Source organism: Cavia porcellus, unplaced genomic scaffold (assembly GCF_034190915.1).
Source record: "Cavia porcellus strain 051 isolate PalLab524CR breed Dunkin Hartley unplaced genomic scaffold, mCavPor4.1 scaffold_30, whole genome shotgun sequence".
Taxonomy (NCBI): domain Eukaryota; kingdom Metazoa; phylum Chordata; class Mammalia; order Rodentia; family Caviidae; genus Cavia; species Cavia porcellus.
The window spans coordinates 12,634,114-12,648,277 of record NW_026947513.1 but is presented as its reverse complement, the minus strand read 5'-3'; positions in this window follow the sequence as shown (position 1 = coordinate 12,648,277).

The following is a 14,164-nucleotide window of genomic DNA, read 5'->3' as shown; positions in this document are numbered from 1 at the left end:
GCGCTCAGTTTGTGGTATTTTGTTGTACAAACAAAATTGAACGAAGGCATTTCTACCTAAGGAAAAAAGGAAGGGAGGGAGGGAGGAAAGAAAGAGAGAAAGAAAGAAAGAAAGAAAGAAAGAAAGGAAGGAAGGAAGGAAGGAAGGAAAGAAAGAAAGAAAGAAAGAAAGAAAGAAAGAAAGAAAGAAAGAAAGAAAGAAAGAAAGAAAAAAGAAATGAACAGAGGGAGGTAAGAAAGGAAACGAAGGAAAGAAAGAAAAAGGTCAGTAAGGAAGAAAGAGAGGGTGAAAAAAACAGTCAGAATTATGAATAGTTTATAGGCGGAGCAAGGGGGCAGAGCTGTGCCCCAACAGACTACTCACTGTCAGAGTGATCATGAATGGCAGAAGTGGGTTCTGCCCCCAAAGTCTGCCTCCTTTAAGATGTAACCAAACTGTGCCAGGTAAAGCACATCCCGCCCCACCTGTCAAAAACTGCAGGAGGAAATATACTGTCATTTTGAATTAAGTTGAATTTTTAAATGAAAATAATAAAAGCTCAAACGTGTAAAGAGTCTATTTCAACAACTACCAGCATTTGAAAAGAGTCAGAATTGAGGTGAGATAGACACACAGACTTTCTACTTTTCTGGGGAAATGGAGATTCAACAGATGCTTCTGAATACTGACTTTCGCTGGGATAAAAACGAAGCTATTTTGTGTTTATGTTTCCCTATGTTGATTCTCCTCAATAAAATAGTTCCAAAGAGCTTTCTTTGTTTTTAAAATGAGTCACTTTAGGACACAGAGTTTGAAATCAGAAAATCTGACTTGAATTGCAGCTTTTTAGGTCTGTGTTAATTTACATTAAATGAATCATTTCTTCACTGGAAAATTAGGATAAAAATATTTATTTCTTAATATGGCATCATGAGACCTAAATGATATGGGGATGTTCAGTAGGTATAAGAGGTTGCACTGCTGTTTAAACAGTAAGACCTTTGTCTCAGCAGCTTCATGTTATTTCCGATTAGTATAAAGTTCTTGATTGAGAAGTCAGATGAAGTGAGCGCCTTTTCATCTTGTCAGCATGAGAGAGCACCGCTGAGCAGAGCTGAGACAAGGAATTGAAAGGAGAGATAGAAAGAAACAAAAAGAAGTAAACTGCACCTGGCAGGATTTTATGGGCAAAATTTACAATGATAACATCTACTAAGGTTTTGTAAAAAAACTTCTGTCACGACTACCCAAATGAAGGAAATTTTTGGAAGTATAAACTACAGACAAAGAGTGGAAAAGGATATTAAAGACCTCAGGAAACGTTTGCTGTGTGTACATAAAATGCTTAGCAGAGTGCCTGGTGCATTTGCATTCAATTTAACTGTTGTTCTGCCTCTCAGAGTTCTAATGGGTTTAAAGTTCTTAGAAGTAAAATCAAAAGCAATTTCATTAAGCTATAGATAGCCAAATGTCTTGCAAATTGTACATTTTGAACAATTTGATACCTTTTATATAAAGTACAAACATATTGAAGGTAAGTGATGATTATTTTCAGAAAGAAAGTAAAATTATCGTGTTATATAATTCTCTCCAAGAAATGACAAAAGCAAAGATAAAAATTTTGAATACAAGTAATCCACATTAAAAAGTTGAGAAAAACATTGTCAGGAAGAATATGACGTCTACTTTCTCAATATCATATATTTCTGTTTAACAAATTAACAGTAGAATTTAATTAACAAATTAATCTTTGTGGAATTCTCACAAAGATATGAAATGAACGTAGGTCTCTCTCTTTTTTTTTTTTTTTTTTTTTTTTTTTTTTTTTTGCTCAAGAATTACTTTTCTATGATACTATACCTGTTCTTTTCAGCCACAGTTCGGCAAGGTGCTAACACTGACACATATCCACTAAATCTCCCGTTTTTTATCTGGTATTAACAATCTAAAATCACCCAGGTAGATATTTAAAGGATTCAAAGGAAATTCTATTATAGTATTAATTCAATGGTTGGATAGATTTCACTATATTCAAGGATAAGCAACCAGAAAAAATAATATATAAGAAAAAATCAGTAAAGAAAAGCTGATATAATAGAAAGAAAAGGACATAGCACATGACTGAAGAAAATTTCCTGAAGAATCTCCTCAGAGAGTCTCATGAAGTTAAACTCTTTATCCCAATGAAAATTAAAGATTGACTGAAAATATAGACTAAAACTAAAAGTTAGATGTCAGCTTTGGGGAATGAAGTTAAAGAAACAAAGAATGCTTTAGGAAAAATGCAAATGACATAAAAACAGGATGTAAGGGAAAGGCAAAGAATGTAGATATAAATTCCTCTGGTTCTAGCTATGTAAGAATTTAACCCTTTTGTGGGATGGAGAAAAATAAAATAAATATTTTTCTGTTCCAATCTGAGCTCAGATTCTGTGCACTGTAACTTACAGGGTAGAAGCTGTCAAATTTTTAATGATCACTATTCTACACAGAACACATCATTTTATGTCACGATACATAGCTACACCTGTAAAATGACAATTATTCTCAAATAATAACTTGGTATTATCATACCTGGCATTTTTTTATTTTCTAATTAACTTTGCATAATATTGTCTCAACCACATTAATCTGATTTCCTAACCACCTAATAGATCTGACTCACACTTTGAAATACCCAACTGAAGATGTCTGGGAATTTGTACTGAATAAAAATGGATTCTGATTCTATGCTTGCAGTTTCTTTTTGTTTAAGTTTCCCAGTGATCCCTCCTGTTCATCTAATCTATTTAGAAGGCCCATCCCTTTCTTTAAGTTCTAAGAGGATTCCCCTGGGCAGCGCTTAATGGGAATTTACCTAGAAAATGTTATTAAGCAGAAGAGAGACTGTGAGTAGATTCCTCATCAGCTCAATTTGTATGCTCACTGTGCTCCAGGGAACTCAATAAGCTTAGAAGATTCATTCAGATGGCAGAAAAAAAATGCTGAAATTCCTACTGTGATTCAGCAGTGGGCTAAAAGCAGTATCCTTTTCCCTTTGCTCCACTAAGACTGAGCAAAGTCAGCTCAGGTCTCCAGACATTTCACAATTAAAATTTCTTAGAATGCTGCAGACTGTGAAGGCAATCTCATTTAGGATAGTTTAAATTCCAAGTTGCTAAGCTCCACTAAGTGCTGGATCTTGAAATAAATTTAGTGAGTTACAGCAACATTTAAAAGAAAATAAAACAACAGAACAAAGTATCTGACTATTTCCAACATCTAAGCATGCAGTTTCATCATTTATCATTTATTGCAATGTGCATCTCGATATTGATCTCTGTGTATCTTGCTTATAATGTATCACTAAAGAAAGTATAGACAGCTTTGTAATTGACTTGTCATTACATGTGGACAGGCTATGAAACTGGTTTCTTTTGTTTGGTTAATAGAATTTCCATTTTTTAATTATTGAGATAAAAATAACTCAGCTTATTATTAAGAGTACCCTTCTCTAGAAAATCTCTAACATAACACCACTATAAATTGAATAGATTTATCACAGAAATATCATGTAGCATTCCCATATCATAATATCTCAAGACAGTACTAAGAATTTTACATAACCAAAATTTTAGAATATAGAAACAACAAAAACATAAAGTGGTAATTATTATTTTCTGAACAAATAGTTAAAGAGAAATGTTTAAAGATTTTTTTAATCAAAGGGAAAAGATAATTATGCTTACTCATCTAAAGGGCAAAATTAATTGATTGAAGGAATGTATGATAAGGCAGAAAAAGATGTATAGTAATCATCACATAGGCATTTCTGATGTTTTAACCATTTACTTAGAGAAGGTGCTTAGATGAGAATAAAAATTAGGTCAAATGATAATTAGGCAAATAGAACTTAGTTGTTTCTACTCAAAATAAAATGTACAACATAATGCATGCTTTCTAATAATTAGGAAAATAAAGCTATTGAAATAAAAATAGCACCCATCTACAAAAAATGGGAAACAACGGAAGGAGTAAAGATTCATAAGTGTGCAATGCTGCCAGATTATTTTATTACCTCATATATAATTGCTTTAATGTTTCCTATTGAAATCACTACTGCTACTAAGAGAAAGTTTACTTTGCCCAGAGTTCAAAGACAAGTAAGAGAAAATCCTGGATGATTAAAAACAGAACTAGAAAGCAAAGAATGTAATAATTTCTCCCTAACTTTAGAGATTTGAGAGACTGTTTGGTGCAAATATCTCTCTCTCCATATGAGTTTATGTTGACTAGTGTTCACCTCTGACATGGCCAGATAGACCTTCTGCAGTTCCATCCTTTCACTAGGAATTGATTGATTAGCTACCAAATAATTTATGAGTCTGAGAAAGTATCCAGAATCCTGACTTTGCCCAGGCTTTCCCCAACTCTGACCATAGGCCTTCGACCTTGAGTCTTCTCTGATCAAGCACTGGTGAATAGGCAAAGTCGTCATTTAAAATCCTTCCTCAAAATCAAAGATCTCCAGGCAAAATAGTCCCACTCCTTTGCTTCCAGCGCTGTTTACACCTCCCTGTAAAAGAAGAGCCCTTTCTAGACTGACCAATGAGCTGCTTACAGGTCGTAGGGACAGCCCTGCCATTGTAACAGTGCCTCCTCATCCTCATTGTCATAATCTCTTCAGGTAAGTCTGCAGACCAGATTTGTTTCAGTTGGCAAACAAGTAACATTTCCTACTATATATATTTTCAATTAGTAAAAATAATAAAAAATTGATAGAACATAAGTGTAAAAGACAACTGAAATGCACCTGTTCCCATCCTATTCCTATCAAATTTTTTAAAAAGTAACAAAATTAAAAGGAACCTGAAAGGTAAAAATAGTAGGCTTTTTTTCTTTTTTTTTTAATAGACCTTATTCATTAATCATATTTCAAATTAAGTTAAACAAGTAGATTGACAGGTAAAGGATATTGACAAGGGAAAATAATCCTTTAATGTTCACTTTAATGATTTACACACATAGAAATGAAATGAAAAAGAATTGGAATAAAATATGCTAACAATGTTCTCCTTTAGTATACATTATAATGCACATAACATACACATTAATATTTAATACTCATGTATACAAATATGGAAGAATCATTCAAAAGAATTTACCTAAATGATATATAATACCTCCAAAACAGGAAAGAATGTTTTTATTGATGTTTGCATTCTCTCTGAATTCATAAATTGCTTCAGTATGTATGAGATCCCAGAGATTTCTTACACTGGTCACCTTGGTGAAAGGTCATATGGCCTCAAATGAGTCTCAGAGTTCTGCCTTTTACAATATTTATTTCTTGCAAACTCTACATGTCTATTGTTTTATTACAGGAATACCTTTTATCTGTTCATAATGAATGCATTGGCAATAGAGAAAATGATGAATAACATGATCTTCTAACAATGAAGGCTCAAAAGTAGCAGACTTCACTCCCACTCACATTTCATTGGCCACCACTCAAGTCTGGCATCAATGAAGAAGGGAAGGTTACACAGCTCAGGAAAGAACACAGATTAGGTTTTAATTTATTATATATGCGCATGTGTGTTTGTGTGCGTATGTACATGCAGAGGAAAAAAAAAGAGATTCAAAGGTTCGTATCAGGGGTTGGGGGACTAAGACTTTCGTGATCAAATGAAAAAGCATGCATTTTTATATAGCTAATTCTTTTCAAATGCCAACTGTAATTCGAAAAGAAATATAAAACAAAATAAATTAAAATAAAATAAGCAATAGATTTGTTTAACTTTTACTTTCTTTTAAAACAAATTCAGTTTTCAATAAAAATCCATGGAGTACTTAGATGTAAATTTCATACATTTATTCATGGACTGAGGAGTTTTTCTCTGTATAACAACAGTAGAAAATGTGAGGAATTCTAATATATATGGCACATAAAATATGTATATATTCATACAAGTGTGAACATATATAAAAAACTAAAGACAAAAATCTGAAAATAATTTTAATCTATGTCTTGGCAAATTCCTGATAGCTTTAATTATTCTTTTAGATGTGTAAATTTTTTATAATACAAGTGCAATGGCTAACACGAACAGATTTATACATTTGTGTATCGCAGATTTACAAATTTGACAATTTGCTGGGAGATTGCGGGTAATAAAGTGTTTTAAGTAATGGGCTGCTTTCTAAAACTCATGCAATTTGCTATTTCCATGTGCTGTGGAGGATTGATGTGGCTTCTGACAGAGTACAAGAAACAACCAAACTCTTTCTATATATTGTACTTTTATTTTCAAGTTTGCATTGTTTGCCAGAAAACCTTAGGCAAATAATACTGGGTGCTTCTATAGAAGGGAATATTTACAAACATCAGGTCTACTGGTTCCTAAGTCAAGCTTCCCAGTAACTGTAGGGTGACAGAACACTTTCAGTCATCTCAGAAAACACACTGCAGGAGCTGGAGCTCCCAGTAGGACCCAGAAGGTTTACACCCTGCGCTGAATTCACAGCGCTGCAAATAAAATACAAATTGAAACCTGAAGAAATGGAAGGTGTACTGCCACTGAGCAGCCGAAAAAGGAGTGAAGCATTTTAAATGGAAATAGAAACCACACCACTTAGTGTGAAAACAAATTTGATGTCAGTTACTTAAGTTAATGCTAACATTTGAGTTGCTATTTTATGATATTAAAATTAAAGGTTAAAATTAATGAAAACTCTTAGTATTGTCATGAGGGCAGAAAACAGCTAATCTCCAACATCATTAATACTTGTGTAAATTGATAGTTTTTCTTCCCTGAAGGAAATTTGATAATATTTAAAAATTCATTACCATTTATTTCTAGGAATTCACCATAACAAAATATTTGGGGATAAGCATAAAGTATATGTAAGGTAATTTTTATTCTACCACTATTTTAATAGTAAGATACACAAATCTCAAGATTAAAATGAGAATGTTTATTAATTGGAAAGTTTCCAACACATTTTCAAGTTTAAAAGGAGCTAAAAACATAATAATATGCTTGTATGTGACATTTTACTTAGCACGTATGTTTAATCTATACAGTAGGTTATCTCTTTGATTACATATAATCTGTATAATCTCTTAACATTTTACACATAATTTAAAACAAACTGTATATTTCTTACCATGCCATACCATATAGTAACATTTTACACATAATTTAAACATTTTACACAAAAATTATCCTTAGCATTTTACACTCTTAACATTTTACACATAATTTAAATAAAACTGTATTTTTCTTACCCTGCCATATCACACCATACCATACAATAAACCCTAGAAAGTATTACACTACATCAGGTATAATTTACTATATGCTAATTTACTATATGTGATATAACTATAACTTTCTTTAACTATATTATATAACATTTATTATTTTGTTGTTGTTACTAAATATAGTTGCATTTCCCCCCAAAAGTCATACGTTGAAGCTCTAACATTCAATGTAACTGTATTTAGTGATGGTACCTTCATAAAAGTAATCAAGATTAAAGTTATTACACAAGTTATTACACAAGAGGGCACTGATCAGATAAGATCTTGGTTCTTAAAAGAGAATATCAGAAATCTTTCATTCTTTCTCTAAGTGCATGCACAGAAAAAAGGCCATGAGAGGAGGTCATAGGAAAGCTGCCTTTTGCAAGCCAGAATGGTCCTCCAGCCACACCTTGATCTTGGGTTACTCGAGAGTTCTAGAGCATTCTCATAGAGTTTTTACATATGTATTTATTTATTTATCTCAGTTTTGCTAGTTCTAATATTGAGGAAGTGGTCCAGGAGCCAAGAAAGTGGGCAGCCTCTAGGAGATGAAAAGTATATGAAAACCACCTCAGAGATTCTAGGAAATAATGCCTATAGTGTGGACTGCTTGGTTTTAGTCTTGTAAGAAACATCTACCTCCAAAATTGTAAAATGACCATTCTTTCCTTAAAATACTGTGTTAGTGAATTTTTTTAGCAGAAATTGAAAACTAGTGTAAAAGACTTCCTGCAATGTGGTTTAGGATTAGTTACAAGAATACAAGGGTCCAAGAATGCGTAGCAATCCATTCAGAGCATGAGGTTGCCCTCAGAATAGCAGTAGGGTAATTGAGCCAACTTCCTAGGAGTCTTAACAGATAGTGTACTCTTAATTTAGGCTTAATGTCTAGATTTAGCTATAGAAGAAGTCTCTGCTCTACTGATATTGTCACTGCTGCTATTGTTACTGTTGATTGCACTGCTTCAAGCTTGCACATTCACATTTGCATCTTACCCATCTCTGGGATTGGGTTACTCCTATATTATGGCAGCTTCTACAACCACTTTCCAGCCCATAATTTCTCTTTGGGCATATGTTTCATGAAGACTACACAGCTGGGTACATCTTCTAAAGTTGTGATCCTCAAACCACAGCATGCTGAAAACAAGTATTCAGATGCCATCCTGGGAATGAGTAAGGCCAAATACTCTTCAGTGAAATAGTTCTACTCAACCATCTTAGAGAAAACTGTTTATTCATTTTTACAGTATAATCGGACAAACAAAACTACACCCTGCCATTTTTTCGAGTTTAGCTAATCTTATTTTCTTTTATTCATGAATATACTAATATTTACAGAATCTGGCCTTAGAATAATGGACAATTCTAGTCTGTCAAAGAATCACATGCCATTACTACCTTAGTCTTGATTGATCCAAATCAATTATACAACTTCAGGTGTTACCATCATGCATGCTATGTCCTATGCCCAGTACCAGTGAAATGATCTTGAGACAGGAAAATAACACTGCTGGAATGTTTGCTCAATTTTATTTCACATTTATCATTTTATAAACCAGAGCTATTATTGCATTCATAACCATGTACAACTTATGTACACACACATGCTTCTACAAATGCTGTCCACGGATCAATTCAAAATCTTTTGATAATTAAACCTCATTTTTGTAATTAATGGGACATTCAATACTTAAATATTATAGAAACTGTATTACAGAATTTGTTTTCCTCATGATTTTAAAAATGTTCTCAAATAGTATTTTCAACTGAGATCATAGGCAAAAAATATAAGAGAAAACTTGAAAAATGGTTCCAAATAACCTTGTTCATATGAATTAGAAAATTTAGAGCTACTTTTAGTCATAAAAGAAAGAAATACTTATGCTGTGGTGTCTCAAAAGTATGAGATTAATTCTATAGTGAATGCTACATTCTGCCCTAAGTATAGATGGTAACTTTATACGAACAGCAGTTAATCTGAAGAGTATAGTGTAGGCTTTTGTTAAACAAATAAGTTCATTATTAAGGACATGCAATCATTTTCAGTCAACAGAAATGATATTGTACAACTTCTGATCTTTGTGATTGAAAGACCTTAATCCTGCTTTTCTTGGAAACTTGCTTTGAGATCATCTAGATAAAAGCCCTTGGATGCCTAATGGAGACTAAGAAGCCTCACAAAGAAGCAAGTTAAACCAACTGGGCCTCTCCAGAACTAACAGATGAGAACAAGTACAAACTTAACTATACATGAGTGAAGACACTGTAAATTACAGAATCTCTTTAAAGCTACTGAATCCACATGAATTATCTTACATAAAAGCAAGCAGAATTGCCTAGCTGAGCTAGACTAAAATGACCACTTGAAAACTAACCAAAAAATACTTAATATTTAAAGCTTCTTCCATGCTTTAGAGTTATTTTGTTACATAGCTATAAATAACTGACATTATATATTATCACAAAGTGGATTACAAAACTAAATGTCTTTTCATGAGATACAGAACACACAAAAATAAATTATCTAATTTATTAACATTCAGCTTTGAAACCTTAGATCTACATGTTTATTATTCTATCTTCTAATTTTACTTTTAACTTTATCATCCAATTTATAAATGTTAGTTTTGCCAATTATACTCACAGCTATATCAGACAGGCTATCACTTTTCATCTTCGATCAGCATTTTTAACATTTTAACTGCCCGTGCAATTTGTTTTCTGCTACAATTTTTCCAGTCTATTTCCGCCACGCTGTCTCCAAGCCAATGTGATCTGTTCATGAATAATTATATAATATAATGGCATTATCTTACATTATATAATATAATGGCATTATGCTACATTTTAATAGCAATTTTTCACTTTAGTATGTATAAAAGTTTAATAAATCACCTCAAATTCATCTTTTAAAAAATAAATTAATTTAATTTCTATTTTGTCAGCAATTTAGGCTGACAGAATTTCTCAATTGGACAGTTCCTCTGTTCTTGGTTCCCACATACAATGGCAGTCTCTGGTCACTTCACTAGCGCTGGGTTGGGTATTGTGGTTTCATTTAAATAGCTGGAAGTTTTTGCTGCATGTAGGTCAGGAGACATTTGAAAAAGGAGTTTCTATTTCATATGGTTTTGCATCCTACGCTAGGCTAGACTATACTTTTTACATAATACTTTTAAGGTGCCCTCAAGAAAAATAAGAGCAAGTTGGATTCCACTTGAGTTCATGATCATTGTGCCATAATCTACCGGTCAAAGATCATGTTAAAAACAGATAAAGAGTGAGGTAAGGAGCTGAATAATGCCTATCCAAATGCCCACATCTTCTGAATACTGCATTGGATGGTCATACTCACTTTTCTCTGAAACACAATATCCAAACCCACAATGTAAAGAAGGAGAGGTTTATTTTGGCTAATAATTATTAGAGGTTTCAGTTCACTGTCAGCTTGTAGCAAGGCAGAAAGGAAAGACAGGAGCTCCTGGGCAGGTGAAAGCTGCACACATCATGGTTTCCAGGAAGCAATGAAAGCAGGGACAAACCTGGGAAGGAGATTTATTCCTTCCTGTCAAATCCACCAGAATCCACCTACAACTATCGGGACAGTTTTATTGTTCCCATGATACTATCACCTTTGAAAATCACCACTCATGATATCTAAATATAAACCATAACAACAGATATAATTGCATCTTGTAATAAAACAACCTGGGTATTCCCAGGCAATGCTGGCACATTCGCTTCAGATTTCTGGCTTTCAAAACTATGACAGGATAAATTATTGTGATGTTGTTTTAAGTCAGCAAATTTTATCGACATTTGTGACTGTTAGTCTGGCCAAAGGAATCCCTGATGAGAGCTGTCACTAACAGAGTCACCTTGTAAAGTGGTAAACCTGTAAGGACAGAGGGAATGTTTGCAGCACATCTCAAATCAAGCAAACACTTGAATTAAATTATAGTCTTGTGTAAATATTTAAAGGCCATTTTTATTAAAAATAAAAGAATTTCATTAAAAAAAGGATTTTGTTAACTTACAATGAGAAATGTTTGCATACAATATATTTATAAGTCAAATTCTATATATATGTTCAAATTATTTGTATTTTCTTATTCACTTTCAGATTTTTCTAGATTAATAAAGTTTGTTTTTTGAAAGTAGCCAATTTTACATAAAGAGCAGTATGGTCAAAAGACGTTATTTTTTAAACATGCTGCGATGCATTTAATGACTGCCAAATATATACTTGAGCTATTTGGTTGAAAGAGTGATTTTTATCTTATAGCAGCAATTTATATTTATATTTTGTTCATATTTAAGATTGTTTCTACAGAACAGTTAATTCACAAATCACTTTTTAGAACAAATACATTGAACTAATTGTGACTGAATGTGTGAATTTTTTCCAGGAAGAAAGTTGAACCACTATAAGTGTTGGAACCATGCCCTGATGCAGTCACATCTACTTGGAACCAAAAATTGTAGCATCACAAAATAAATTTATGGTAAACTCAGATTGTTGCCTGAATTAATTACCAGTGAAGTCTCAAAAGCATTACCTCTTCATTCTCTTAGAGTGGTCAATGAAATGATGAAATTGGAATTTTTCCAAAGAAAATTGTGGTTTTTATAACTCAGGTGTGAAACAGATACATTAGAAAGTAGAAAGGACAACTATAGCAATCAGTGTCCACTCTGTTCATCACCTGGGAGGTCCTGAGAAGGTCCTGAGAAGTCCCAAAATCATGTTTCAATACTCTTTACTGGTGTTTCTCTTATTAAAAAATATTTTAAAGAGTTAAATAGTACTTTAACATTTGGCCAATGTTCTTTCATGAGTAATGTTTTAGAGTTGGCTAGCTTTGTGGATGTAGTTTCAAATTTTATCATACCTGACAATGAAAAATCAAGGCAAAACTATAATACATATGCTTCATAGCAGGAAAACTGCAAAACAACAAAATCTCAGTTCCAGCAACTGGGTGAAGAGAACTGATCAAAAAAATCGTGATCTGATTGTGATATTTAAATCACTTATTTATGGCTTAAATTATAACTTATAAAGGCAGAAGAAAGAACAGCATTACTGATCATTTTTCTGAGTGGAAATCAAAACACGTTTGGTGATTATTGCCTTGAATTATTAGAAAAGTCTAATCAGTAGATCAAAGACACTTTCAGTTAATCACAGAGCAAATATTTTTTCCCTTTTTACCCATCTTCACTCCCTAGAACTAAATAACATTTCTATTGTTTCTATTTTTATATTCCTGGTTAATTTCTTAGACAACATACTTTAGTAATTATCAGATTATAATGAAGGAGAATGTTACTTGCTGATATGCATTCATGTAAGGCTAAATTTTGAAATATCATGAATATATCAATAAAGAGAATTGTATTACATGTTACAATACCAGCCAGTTTTCTTTTCATTTGATACCTTAAAAGCAACAATCTTTTATTTACTCTGAAGAATATGGAACATTCCATTCATTGATAGCTTAAAATACTATATAATAAAACAAATGTCATAAGGATGTGTGCATGTATTAGCAGTGACTTTTTGGGAATTTTTTTCTGGGTACACTACTGTCTAACATATCTATAAATAAAAAACATACTTCTCTTTCTACTACTTCTCCTACGTATATTCACTTTGATGGCATTTGCAGAACAAAACTAACAGACAAAGCACATAAGCTTATGGGGAGCTCACTGCTGATATTATGAAATCCAGTCTTTCTCCACATCTTATGTAAGGTTCACAATTCAAAGACTTATTATTACTTAGGTATTTTACTTTGTTTGTAACACATTTACTCAGCTTTATCAATTAACCTGATAACCTCCTTAAACTGTCATTATCTCCCAGAAAGACATCTTATTATTTATGCAAGTCATGAATTTGCCTAGACTAAGTATCACTAGCATTTTTATACTTGAATAGCTTCATGTTATGATACAGTGTACATTTATCCTTCATTTACTATTAATTTTCCTATAGATAGCCTCGAAGAATTTTGTGTGCAGCATTTTTGATATATAAGACAATTATATACATCTTATTTCAGATTATTCTTTGCATTTTGCATCAGGTACTGACTCATTTGGAAATACCAAAACTACTTTTTTATTGAAAAGACAATCAGTTCTGGGTAGATGGATAAAAATTGCCAAAATGTTTGCTTTTTAATTAAACAAACAATGGGAAAATGTTATGTGATGTTGAAAACAATACATTATTCTTAAGAATGCTAATAAAAATGTGGAAATTCCATCTTCTCATTTCATAAAGTATATCCAAAGAACAGAGAATCTGTTATTCATAGTAAAATTTGAATTTTTAAGAGTTGTTCTTTAGTCTATCTGTTACAGTTGAACTTTCTTCATATTCTAGTCTATAAACAGTCCACGCTTTTGAAACACATACACCATCATGTGTGGTTTGGGCATATATACACCTTACAGTTTGCATAGCATTTTAAGTAGGTGGGTAAAATGTAATTATTTGTTTATAATTATCTTCCATATGATTCTAAACTGATTGCATAAATACATTGAATATGTCTAATTTTAGATGCAGTAATTAACTTTCTAAAATAAACTGTTCTTTATGTGTATAGACAACTATATTTTAACATATTTTGTATTAATTTTTCGTGTTTGACACGACACAAGTGTCAATTTATATCCTTGCAATGGACATTATATAGGTTTCTAAAACAAATCAAAATTATTAAAATTCAAAGGAAATTTGATGCTTTTATATTAGTAGAGATTACACACTTTCAGTATTTTTCTGATAAATATGTAGGCTTAGTAAGTGAGCTGCTATAAAATTAAAAAAACATAAAATTTCATTTTGGTTATATTTTTAAAATCACATACATT